Source organism: Gouania willdenowi, chromosome 13 (genome assembly GCF_900634775.1).
Source record: "Gouania willdenowi chromosome 13, fGouWil2.1, whole genome shotgun sequence".
Classification (NCBI taxonomy): domain Eukaryota; kingdom Metazoa; phylum Chordata; class Actinopteri; order Blenniiformes; family Gobiesocidae; genus Gouania; species Gouania willdenowi.
Window position 1 is genome coordinate 27,156,816 of NC_041056.1, and position 13,971 is coordinate 27,170,786.

General features: G+C 35.6%; 1 pseudogene; it reads right to left on the reverse strand.

Annotated features, from left to right (window-relative positions):
- Positions 1 to 5,803: 5,803 nt before the first annotated feature.
- Positions 5,804 to 10,786, reverse strand: LOC114474674 (ubiquitin carboxyl-terminal hydrolase 36-like; annotated as a pseudogene).
- Between the last annotated feature and the right edge of the window lie 3,185 nt (positions 10,787 to 13,971).

The following is a 13,971-nucleotide window of genomic DNA, read 5'->3' on the forward strand; positions in this document are numbered from 1 at the left end:
TCAGCAACAAGAGACTTTTGAGCTCATCAATCCAGATTCTGATGTAAAAATCCGACCACAAGTAACAAGTTGTGTCAGAAATCAAAAGGACAAGCTACTCGATTTTAAGAGGTTTGCAAAATTCTCTTCCTGGAAGTCCTTACGAAGAGCAGTTGCAACACTCGTTCACATTGTTCTTTCTTTCAAACTGACAAGTCGAGGTGCCAGGGCATGTAGTGGTTGGCATTGGTGTCCAAAGCCTCTGTCCGCTGACGAGTTGTCCAAAGCGACCACGTTACTCCTTCTTGCTGTACAGCGAGCCTCCTTCCCTGAAGAATTATATGTTCTCTCCAAGGGAGTTGACATTTCTAAGAGAAGCTCACTGATTAAGCTAAATCCTATGGTAGATTCGGATGGCATACTGAGAATCGGGGGCAAGCTAAAGCTAGCTGACCTAAGCGACAGAGATAAGCATCCAATCATTCTGCCTGGCAAACATCGTGTGTCCACGTTGCTCGTCAGACATTATCATGAGCAGGTTGAGCATCAAGGTCGTACCTTCACCGAAGGTGCCATTCAAGCTGCTGGCATATGGCTAATTGGTGGCAAGCGATACATAAGTGCTGTTCTTCACGCATGTGTCATCTGTTGAAAGCTTCGTGGGAAAAAAGAGAAGCAAAGGATGTCAGATCTCTTGCAAGAACGACTGAGCACTTTACCACCCTTTACCTACACTGGTGTGGATGTTTTCGGTCCCTGGGTCGTGACGGCCAGGTGCACAAGAGGAGGCATGGCTCAGAGTAAGCGCTGGGCTGTACTCTTCACTTGCATGAGCACACGTGCGATCCACATCGAAGTGATCGAGTCCTTAGACACTTCTTCATTCATCAACTCCTTGAGAAGATTCTTTGCAATCCGTGGCCCTTCTGAACAGCTACACTCAGACTGTGGGACCAATTTTGTTGGTGCTTGCAAAGAGCTGGAGTTCCACAAAGTGGTGAAAGAGTCAGAAGTCCAGAGGTACACCAACAATCAAGGATGTACGTGACGTTTCAACCCACCTCACTCCTCACACATGGGAGGTACGTGGGAACGCATGACAGGAGTTGCAAGGAAAATCTTAACACTCAATGCTATTGCGCACTCCATCTTCCAGTTTGTCTCACAAAGTCCTGTGCACTCTAATGGCAGAAGTAACGGCCATCATCAATTCTAGACCTCTAGTTTCAGTCTCTTCAGATCCAGAGGTTCCTCAGATTCTTACTCCAGCAATGCTTCTCACGCAGAAGCAGAGTGTTCCACCTCCTCCGGGGAAGTTCACTGAGAAGGACTTGTATAAGCAACAATGGCGTCAAGTGCAGAGATTGGCCGACCAATTCTGGAATTGTTGGAAACGCGAATATCTGCAAACACTGCAACTTCATCACAAATGTCCAGGCCCAACATTGGAAAGGGTGATGTCGTCTTGATGAAGGATGATCGTACATGCCGAAACGACTGGCCCATGGGTCTCGTAATAAATACTTTCCCGGGTGGTGATGGGAAGGTCCGCAAGATCGAGATCAAGGTCGTCAAGGATGGAGCAGCCAAAAAGTTTCTCAGGCCTGTAACAGAAGTTGTTATGCTTCTAAAGAACGAGGACTGAAGTATTAATATGTGGCATCTTAAAAGATACCAGGCGGGGAGGTTTCTGCCCTTAGTTTTGTAATATAAGTGCTGCATGTTAATTTAGTCTGTCTATTCAGTGGAGTCTTTTATTTTGAAGGTCAGTTTTTGGGCATGTGACAGGAAGTCAGCCATCTTCTTTAGTTCTCTGTAAGCCACATGTGGAGAAGTTCATCCACTGCCATCTGCTTTGTGTTTACGCCATCGACATCACCGTCTGTAAGTTTTTTATTCATATTTAGCAGCAGAATTTGGTTTAAGCTTTATTTGTAAGTAATATTTACTATAATGTGCATTTTGATTACTTTAAGATGCAAATGGGTTTATGTTGGTTTACTGGCACTCTGACATGTGATATGCTAATTTTCTGTGTGTTTAGCCATTGCTGATAGTAGTTGTTTTATTTCGGTTCTACAGTTTTACTCCATGTTGAAACGTTTACGTGGTGCATCGGGAATAGAGTGGAGCTAAGGAAGCTACATCCTGACTCACGTATTTATTCAAGAGGAGTTAGGCTAACTGCTAAATTGTGTTGGACACACACAAGGAGAGCAGAATAATGTCTTACTATAGAAAAGTGGGATGTTAAGTGTCTTTTTTATGGATGTTAACATGGGAACTTTAATTCATCTTTACTTTAGAATAAAAGTTAAATCCTCTTTAAACTGACCTTGTAAACACTAAATTCCTAATACAAATTCAATTCTGAATTACACAAACACACACACACAGACAGAGATTCTTTGCTTTATAGATAGATATAAACATTGATTTCTGGTCTTTTCAAAATGTAAAATTTGGCATCTACCTTAAAAATGAAAAAAAAAATGTAAATTTTTTGATTAAGAATATTAAGAATATTATTTAATTTTATAATGAATTCAAATTTATAAAAATAAAAATAAAATACCCCTTTTTATTTTATTTTGTTTTATATTTTCCTTTTGTGTGTGTGTGTGTGTGTGTGTTTTTTTTTTTTCAAGACAGGATGTTTGTTCCGTAGCGGAATGAACGGAGTAAACTAGAAACTATTTGGTTCATTCTGTTTGGTTTAAGACTGAATGACAACGGAACAGAATGAAACAGGTGGAGGCGGGGCCGCTAGCATTTTTGTTTACAAAGGTTTTAACTGGATTGGAAGTGTTAGCTGTTTAGGAATGTACAACTATATACCTCTGTGCCTCAATGTTTATTATTTATTGCAAGTGCAATTTTGTTTTTTGAGAGAGAGTTGATAAACCATTTTATTTATTGCTTTGGTTGTGTGTGGTTTTGCATTTAAGGTGTTTTTTTTTTTTTTTTCTTAACAGAGACGGGGTTTATTTTATTGTTTTTGTTTGTGATATTTATTAAAGTATAATTTTTTGCTACCAGAAACAGAGTCCATTTCATTTAAATTGTTTGTTTTATTTGTCTAAAATATTTAAAAGTTTTTGAAATTACAATGATAAAAAATACTAATGACAAGTTGATTGTATTTGAAAGCGAGTACTTGCATTTTTATGATATGTTATCATTATTTTAGTTGTTAATTTGGTCTAAAAAAGACAATAATATCGTTTATCGGCAATAATTTGTGGGACAATATATCGTCCAGCAAAATCTGTTATCAGCCCAGGCCTATATTTATATACGTATATATATATATATGTGTGTGTGTGTGACTGTGGTTCACACTCCAACAAAGTAGGTGGCAGCACTGCAGCAATAAGCCTTTACACTCTCGCTCAGAGCCCACGTAATCTAAACAAAGTGTGTGTGGCGCTACATTTGAAACAGCAGCATTTGAAACAGCATGAGGATTTTCTCAAGACCGCCGAGACGAAGAAACAACAAACCTGTGGCTCCCTCACTCAACCAATGTTACAATCAGTCATAAAAATCCACTTTCAAGCCTCCAGCTTTGAAGCTCCTCTTCATCCTCTCTCCTTTATGGTGCCATTTAGCGCGCTGTAATATGAAAATGCATGTAACTCTCAAATGCAAAGTTCAAACTGCTTCATATTTGATATACACGTTGACTGTCCGTCCCTCAACAAAACTACCTTTAATTGTATCTTACTTTATTTTTGACATACATTTTTGTTTGATTATGAGTTTTTTTTTTAATTTATTAGTATTTACTTTGTTTCCTCACGGGAGTTAAAAACTAATATTTTCTTTCAAAAATAAGAAGTATTTAAAAAAAAAAAGTGGAATTTAAAAAATTAAAGTTGAAAACACAGAATTTGGGAAAAAATAAAACAGAATTTGGGAAAAAAAACAGATTTTATAGGGCCCTATTTTTTACTTATTACATTTTTTCTTACCCATTTATTTCTATTGGAAATTTCAGCTTTTTTCATATTTAAGCCCTTCATCTCCAGCCATTCTTTAACCAATTTTGACCATTCAGCCTTTAGCATGTTCAGCTACGACCTTCAACACATTTCAACAGACATTGCTAATATCCAGCTATTGCTAGGTTAATGCTCACCTAAGGCTAGGCTAATGCTATTGCTTGGCGAATGCTAAAGTGTTATTGGTGCTAAAGCTTTGTTGGTACTAGCTCATGCTAGTTAATGATAATTTATGCTAATGCTCAGCTAAGGTTAGGCTAATGATATCGCTTGCTGAATACTAATGCTTTGTTGGTGCTAATGCTTTATTGGTACGAGCTCATGCTAGTTAATGCTAGCTTATGCTAATGCACATTAATGCTAGCTAATGCTAAGGCTAACTTGTGCTAATGACAGCTAATGCTAATGATAAGCTAATGCAGTACGACGCCGGCCAGCACCTGCATCCTCAGTTGCATTTATTTCAGGAAATGCAAATATTCTAGTTGAATGAGTTTTTTCCCTTCCTCCCTCTGCCAACACCAACAGCATTTTATATGAAGCCTCAGACTCACCAGCTGGTCTGACTGGTGCCCATTATCGATTTCAAATTTATATTCAAGTTAACGGATTCATGACACTAAGTTCAACTTCAAATCTTTTTGTCTCCAAACCCTCAGAGCTGTGAATACATACAGTAGAATATGCCATATTGCAGATTTCATTGTTTTTTGTCACAAAAACATATTTCAAATGATCATATTAAAGTTTTTACCAGAAAAAAATAACCAAAGCAAATACAGAACTTTTGTCAATGGAAAAACAAGCTACCCAAACTAATCCTGAGCTCTCGTCCCATCACTGCCACCTTTCAAGGTTTTTGGAGTGGTTACAAAATTACATTTTGATTCTTCCCACTATATATCTGCTCCTTTAAAAATTATTATTATTTTTTTTTTTGCAAATATCAGATCAGTCAATCGTGTGATTTTTAATTTGGATGTTTTTCTGGAACTATCTGCTTTTCAACCTCAGGAACCAGGGTCTACATTTAGTTCAGAGGAGATGTAACAGTGATCAAGGGCTAAGATTTTAAATTTGCTCAGAAACTTGCTGAATTTTAGAATTGTATGACTTCTGGCTTGTAAGGCTGTCCAAACATTGATCACTCAATCACTTTGCTTTTCTTTGGTTAGTATTTATCAAATTGGGCCTTTTGAACATTTAAACTGCTTCATGTTGACAGGTTGGTTGAATATCTTTTGTTTCCACATATCTGACACAGTATTTAAACTCAGGCATAGCTAGTGCATTCTATTCCGCAACAGGTTGGTTTGGATAGCTGTTTCCCTTTGATCATTAAAACTTTCTAAAAGGCTATTGTTTTCAGGTTATCCTGGGTCGAAAAAAACGGGATACATTATTCCTATTAAGCTTTCTTTTTCTTTCTATTTACATTTTTAAAGAAATGAAACAGCGGCGAATGAATGACAACTTTTTTCATTTTGACTTCACTGCATTTTGACTTCATTAATGCGTTTTAGCATTCAAACAAATCTCTTATTTTACTACATTTTTGTGTGACTTTCAGGTCTAAAAAATGAAACTTTTATGACACAAATCCTAATATATTCAACCAAAAATTACTCAATAAATATTGTTGGATTCCCATTCACAGAAAGCTACCACGTCACAGAGTTGTGATGCAAATAATTTAGTCTATTGGGCCCATTAACTACACATGCTCACTGTGTACCAGGACATTTCACGTTTGGCTACAATAGAATACTGTGTGAACCAAAATGTGACATATTTAAAAGGAAATAAGAGTCAATACAACATACATTTGGGAGATTTATTTAGGTTTATTCTGTTTACATGAAAAAAGCAATGATTAAGTAAAATGCTGAAGTACATAATAGTATAAATATTTACAAGCTGTCACTGTTTGTTTTCTTTCCTCGTCTTCTTCTTCTTCTTCTTCTTCTTCTTCTTCTTATTCTTCTTCTTGCGTTTTTTGGAGCCCTGAGAGCCATGTGGCTGGGTGGATAAGGGCTGTGCTTTGACCTCCAGGCAAACCTCCAGAATGAGACATGTTGTGGGAACGTGATCCAGAGATTTAGGTGAAGTTAAAGGAATGGAGAGGTGGCGGCTAACATTAGCAGGAGCAGGAGGAATCTTCTGAGACAAACTGGACTGGGATGAGGAGGTCAAAGGAGCCTCTTGCCTGAAATACAAAAAAAACACACAAGGTGGTCAATTAAATTTTTCAGTTTCAATTACATTTTCAATTACCCATGTTGAATTACGATTACAGTGACCAGCATTTTTACTAATTACAATTAACATGGCAGCCTTGATTAAAACCACTTTTATTTTCCTGGAAAGAATAGTCCCTAATTCATCGTTTTACAGGATTTTTTTTCCCATCAAAACTATTAAATTAAGTGGGAGAAAATAGTGTTGAAATGATTTCCTTTTTAAATGATTAATAATCAATCATCACTTACTTGCTGTAGAACAGAACATAGGCTTGGTGTTTCAGGACAGCACTGATGTCACTTTTTGACACCAAATTGTCGTTCATCCTATACCACTGGTTGTCACTCGCCTGTAAAACACACACACAATCAGCTATAGCTCTCAATGACATTTACACAAGACAGGGTTCAGATCAATTATAATTGTAATTGTGTAATTGATTATTAATTTACAATCATGGTGTAATAAAATCTTGTAATTGAGTTTTGATAATTAACTTTGTAATTGTGATTGCCATGAAAATTCCAGAATATTTGTCAATTGTAGTTTAATGCAAAACTGGGGAAACATGTAACACTTCTATGTACATTTCTACGCATAATGTACAATTATTAAAATATGTTTCATATCAAGCTTTACCACATTTTACCATTTAAAATAAATAAACCGAAGGATATACTGACACAAATACCCCAACCCTGACACACTTTTCAGCACAGAGCGTAATGATGGAATAAATGAGTGATAACACACATTTTAAAGAATATAATTTTGTAAACAAGTGGAATGAAACAGTATTTAGATTTATCTCTATGGTTTTTATGAATGCTGGTTATTTCCCATTTTGTTGTTTGTTATTGTTATTATTCAGTATATTTATCTCTTACTTTGTGTGTTTTTGTTGTTTTTGTGTGTTGTTGGTATTATTTAAATCAGCGGTTCTCAACTGGTCTCACCCTGGGACCCACATTTTGCAACGGTTAATAAATTGCAACCCACTTTTTTTTTCTTTTCTTATTTTTTTTAAGAATTCAACCAACCATATTTTGTTATTCAAAAATAGCCGTTGACAACACATATACATATATAATCATTTTTAAAACATAAATCTCCATATTTTCCTGGTCAACATGCATTTCTGTCAAATGGAAAGTTTATTTCAAAATAAAAGACAAGTACAGCATGACAGAAATTTAGTATTTATTTTTGACCAGCTGTCTGCCACCCACTCAGTATAGGTCTGCGACCCACCAGTTGAGAATCACTGATTAAATCATTCTCTCAGTATTTGTGTTTTTGGTGTCACTTCTTATGCCGTATTGTATGTTTCTCTGTTTTTTTGTGTGTATTTTGTAGTGATCTTGTGTTTTTTTTGTATTTATTTTATTTAATGTGTCTTTGTCGTTTTGTGTGTTACTGTTAATAGTATTTTTCTCTCTCTTAGTGCATGTGTTTTTGGTGCCACTTTGTCGTTGTTTGTCTGTTTTTGTATTATTCACTATATTTTTCTCTTATTTTGTGTGTTTTTGTTGTCATTTTTTGAGTTGCTGGTAATATTTAGTAGAAAGTGTCTATTTGTACGGACAACCCCCGGTGCTAGTAGTACGGTTACCAAAGTACAACTACATCTTAGGGTTAGGTTATAACCCAATATTGCAACAACTTTTAGGGTTAAGTTTAGTCTAAGTCACGTGACCTAAACTGGCCCAATGGGGGCGCTGCGTACGGATAGAATGTTGATACAGCAACCGATAACCACTGCCTATTTAGTATGGTTATCATTTTTAACTAAAAATAATGCTTTTATTTGTTAATTTTCCTCACTCCCTCTTTCTCAAATACCCCCTGTATTGCCATTGCATACCCCCATTTGAGAAACACTGGGTTAGCAGGTAAAAAGCAGTGCCAGTACCTTGACGTAGCAGAAGTAGTGACCATAATGATCACTGTGCCCAGAGTGAACCAGTACCGCGTACAGGCTGTAGATCCGAGGCTTTCCTTGAGTCTTGGACATGAATGGACGTAGATCCAAGTACTCAGAGTATTTCACGTGCTGATTAACAAACAAAACAGGAATTAAAAGCAGTCGGAAACCAGCAGAATACATGAGATAATCTTCTGTTTGCACATAGTGAGGATACCTTTGAGATCTTCCCTCCAGTGAAATCATCAAATCTCTTAAGAGAGACAGTCAGCACGTTGGCTCTCTTATGAATTGTGAATCGCTTAGTGGCCGTGACCATGTGTTCACATCTAATGGAAGGAAATAATTGTTTCATTAGTTTGCTGGAAAACTACTATGATTATAAGAAAGAAAAAGAGCAGACATTTGGCAAAGAATTATTCACTGACTTTGAGCACTTGTACGCGTTTTCACCGCCGAGCTGCTCTGCCTTTACAAACTGCTCCAAAGCCTCGGACACAGTGGAAGCTTTCTGCACGGGAAGAGAAAACAACAGTTTAACTAATCATGTTCTGATGAACAAATATTTAAACGTTAATCAGATTAAATCGAACAAATTACCTGAATATCCAGAGTGACATCCAGAAAAGGATCAAACGTATCCGAAACGGCTTTGCAGTCTAAACATTTCACTGTAAAAGGAAAAATAAATAAATCAAGGCCATGTACAGTATGTAGTTGAGTCAAACCATGAGAACACAAACAATATGTTGGAGTATAAAAAAGTAACAAATATTATACCTCTGGAGCGCAAACAGCCTCCAAATACTTGGTGGATTAACGTGGTTGTCTGCGTTTGCCTGTCCAGTCTATAAGAAGCACAAAACATGGTGTCAAACAAGAATGAACAACATGTGACTTGATACCAGGGTTAGGGTCAATTCTAATTGTAGTCGCGTAATTGATATTTACAAATATGGCGTAATTGTAATTTTAAAAAAATCTGTTGCTTTCGTAATTGTAATTAAATTGCAATTGAGATCAGATAATTGACTTTGTATTTGTAATTGTAATTGTTCTAACTAGTAGGGATGTAACGATTCACTCAACTCCCGATACGATTCGATTCACGATACTGGGTTCACGATACGATTCTCTCACGATTCATTTTACAAAATGGGACTGTACTTAAATGACTGAAAAATATTCCTTTATTTTTTGGGGGGAAAAAAAACTAGAAAATACTGTACTATTTTCCTTTTATTTTTCATTGTCAAAAGACTCCCTTGATGAACTATTCAAACAATGCAATTTAACTAAAAATAAATCTAGAAGCCTATTCATTTAAATTCTGGTTCCATAGTAAACAATAAAAAACTGCATAATAGGTATTTTTCTTTTTAAAAGTGCAACTGAAAATGTATTTTGTGCCTTAACAATTGGACCTTAAAAAAAAATTAAAAAAAACAGTCTGCACTGTATTTGCGTCAGATATTTGTTTGAACCAGCAGAGGGCGATGGTAACACAGTGGTCGGTTGGGATGCAGCTAAGTGTAGTGAAGAAGAGATGCTATGCTAGCAGACAGAGCTAATAGAAAAACGTGACTTTTACAGATATTCACGTAATATTACAGATATTCTTTTGGTGCTAAAGGGGTAATGAATCATTTATTAACATATTTAAGAGTAGAAGGCGGCCAGAAAGAAAGTATTAGCAGACTTCGCCCGCCGCCATGACTTCTGGATAGCGCCCTCTGCTGGTTAAAAAAGTACTGCGATTCAATTTTCACAGCATCGACGTGAACCTTGATACCTATGAATCGATTTTTAACTGCCTTACGATTAATCGTTACATCCCTACTAACTACAGTTTCACACAAATGCAGTTAACAATTATTAAAATATGTTTCATATCAAGCTTTCCCACATTTTACCAATTAAAAAAAAAAATTTAAAACCTAAATTTTTTATTGTCCCTGCTCTATGCTGGACAGGTGAATGAAACTTACTTGATTGCAGGTAAGCAGGACTGTTGCATAGCTTCCACTGTGTATCGCAGAACTCGTGCGCATCCTCCTGGTTTCCATACTGGAAGTGTTTTGCAATCGCTGCAATTGGAAAAAAAAAAAAACATCTTAGTAAAGCTAAACATAAGAAAAGTTGATTTTGATGTCGTCTTAGTAAAAACTACCTGCAAAGCTTCAATATTATAGCTTTGCTGGAGTCACTTACTTTTGAGCTCCTTGAGCACACCAGTAGGCCTGATGACCCTGCCTGAGTTGGCAAATACTTGTAGGATGTGGTTTTCCATGATGCACATCATACAAAATCCTGGTTCGTGACCTACAAAAATAAAAGATCAGCAAATTCTCATTAGCATTAGAGGAATTACCCTGGAAAATAGCGCATAGATTTACCAAAACTGATCAACAATGGTGTAAAGTTCATAATTACATGTCTTGGAGTGCTCCTTGGTCAGCATGTAGTTTGCCAACGGTGGTGTGTAGGTGATGCATTGGAGAACTGAGTTAAGATAACAGGTGTTCCCTGCGTTCATCAGACCTGCACCAATGTCATGGACCCTGGCCCAGTTTAGGTTAAGCTGGTCAGGAGAGAACAGGACCTTCCTGGGCATTTCAATGCCAGATCTACTGTTCATAGCTGGACACACAAAGCACACATTATTATAATGCAATTACATTCAACTTTTTACAAGCAATATTTTAAGATTTCAAACTAGCGCCATTTTTATTTAGCTATAATTAAAAGGAGTGGGGTTAAATTATAATTGTAATTTTAAAAATTTGTTGTTGCAATTGTATTTAGATTGATTTTAGATAATTGACTTTGTAATTGTGAATGCCATGAAAATTTTATAAAAATTGACAATTATAATTTAATGAAAAACTGGGGCACCATGTTGCAGTTCTACACATATGTAGTTAACAGATATTAAAATATGTTTGATATCAACCTTTCCCACATTTTACCATTAAAAAAACCCCAATATAAATGTAGAAATATACTGACACAAAAAAAGGCTTAGACGCCTTCACCAAAAATATTAAAACCTATATTTTCATTGATTAGGAAGCCTAACAATGCAACCAATAGAAGGAAATAAACTAGATGATAGATATTTGTTATTTTACAGCTAAAGATGGTTAAGGGGGTACACTTGAGAAACACTGTTATAGAGCATGTATGGAGAAACTCCATCCTTAAAAAATTATACAGCCAGTAAAAACACTGCTCAAACCTTTCTTCGTGGCCCTGAGGGTCTACTGTTGCAGACTGCAGACTTCAGCCTTGGGTGATTACACCCAACTGACCCAGGGTCAGACTTTTCTGAAGATCTGCCTTGTTTTCACACTGCAATGGGGATGAGAATACATAAGTGCATATCTTTAGATCCATACAAACGAACAAAACAATATAATATGTTATCATTATTATTTAGATTTTTAAAACCAATCAGAAATACACCATTTTTTTTTAAGTTTCTGGTTTTCTAGTTTTCCTGTTTCTGGTTTTAAACTAATGAAACAATTGGTTTTGAATCTAAATAACATATTTTTTACTCTGTTGTCATTTGATATATTTAAAATCAATTAAAAATTAAATATGTTAAGGTTTTGTTTAATCAGAAAAGTTTTTTCAGTAATTTGTCTATATCCTTACATGTTTCCACTGTTAACTTCAAGTCTTCTTTAGAGGTGATATAGTTTTGCTGTGTTCTTTCAAGTTTCCTCAAAAAGAATAACTGTGAAAACATCTACTGACGGCTTTCATGTCCCTTGTGGGCGTGGCCAACTGTCGGCAACTTTTCGCGCATGCGTTGAACAGTTCCAGTGGTCAATCAATGGCATGCTACAGCTAGCTAGTGTGTTAGCTTCTTACAACGGTCTCACTCTGACACAGTAAATCGAAACACGGCTATGAATGACTATGGTCAGTCATTTTCTGGTTTTGTGTTTGTTGTTTAACCTGAACACGATAGGTTTAAGTAACGGCGTGTAAATAAATGAATGTTTATCCGTGTGTTGTTGCCGCCATCTAGCGGCAGAAAAGTGTAGCAGCATTGTCTCAGAAAGGGCTTCAGAATACCCGGATGCAATGTTATTTCTGTTGACCCCAGACGCACTTCCACATAACCTTAAAAAACTACAATAAATCTGAAATTTCAGCCATCAGAACAACATTTAAAAAAATGTATTCCCCCAAAATATAAAGATCATCCACTTCAAAATTCTAAATGACATTTACCTATCAAATGATTTTATTAATAAAAGATTTGAACTGGATGTGGACAATTGTTACATATGCAAAACAAATGTAGAAACAACAATACATTTATTTTATGACTGAAATTGTTAAATCTATATGGAACTCTAAATATGATTTGTTGTTTTCTAATAACAAGTGCAGTGCCCGTAGGAAGTATGTCTTACTATAGAAAAGTGGGATGTTAAGTGTCTTTTTTATGGATGTTAACATGGGAACTTTAATTCATCTTTACTTAGAATAAAAGTTAAATCCTCTTTAAACTGACCTTGTAAACACTCAATTCCTATTACAAATTCAATTCTGAATTACACACACACACACACACACAGACAGAGATTCTTTGCTTTATAGATAGATATAAACATTGATTTCTGGTCTTTTCAAAATGTAAAATTTGGCATCTACCTTAAAAATGAAAAAAAAAAACACATTTTTTGATTAATAATGTATTCATAATAACAAAATATTGTACACAAATGCAAATATGCTAAATGCCCATGGTCAAAGATTCCTAGACAAAATTGAAAATGTTCATGCAAGAATACTATTTAATTTTATAATAAAGTCAAATTTATTAAAAAAAAATACCCCTTTTTATTTTATTTTGTTTTATATTTTCTTTGTGTGTGTGTATGTGTGTTTTTTTTTTTCAAAACAGGATGTTTGTTCCGTAGTGGAATGAACGGAGTAAACTAGAAACTATTTGGTTCATTCTGTTTGGTTTAAGACTGAATGAAAACGGAACAGAATGAAACAGGTGGAGGCGGGGCCGCTAGCATTTTTGTTATAAAGGTTTTAACTGGATTGGAACGGATTCATGACACTAAGTTCAACTTCAAATCTTTTCGTCTCCAAACCCTCAGAGCTGTGAATACATACAGTAGAATATGCCATATTGCAGATTTCATTGTTTTTTTGTCACAAAAACATATTTCAAATGATCATATTAAAGTTTTTACCAGAAAAAAATAACCAAAGCAAATACAGAACTTTTATCAATGGAAAAACAAGCTACCCAAACTAATCCTGAGCTCTCGTCCCATCACTGCCACCTTTCAATGTTTTTGGAGTGGTTACAAAATTACATTTTGATTCTTCCCACTATATATCTGCTCCTTTAAAAATTATTTTTTTTTTTTTTGCAAATATCGGATCAGTCAATCGTGTGATTTTTAATTTGGGTGTTTTTCTGGAACTATCTGCTTTTCAACCTCAGGAACCAGGGTCTACATTTAGTTCAGAGGAGATGTAACAGTGATCAAGGGCTAAGATTTTAAATTTGCTCAGAAACTTGCTGAATTTTAGAATTGCATGACTTCTGGCTTGTAAGGCTGTCCAAACATTGATCACTCAATCACTTTGCTTTTCTTTGGTTAGTATTTATCAAATTGGGCCTTTTGAACATTTAAACTGCTTCATGTTGACAGGTTGGTTGAATATCTTTTGTTTCCACATATCTGACACAGTATTTAAACTCAGGCATAGCTTGTGCATTCTATTCCGCAACAGGTTGGTTTGGATAGCTGGTTTCCCTTTGATCATTAAAACTTTCTAAAA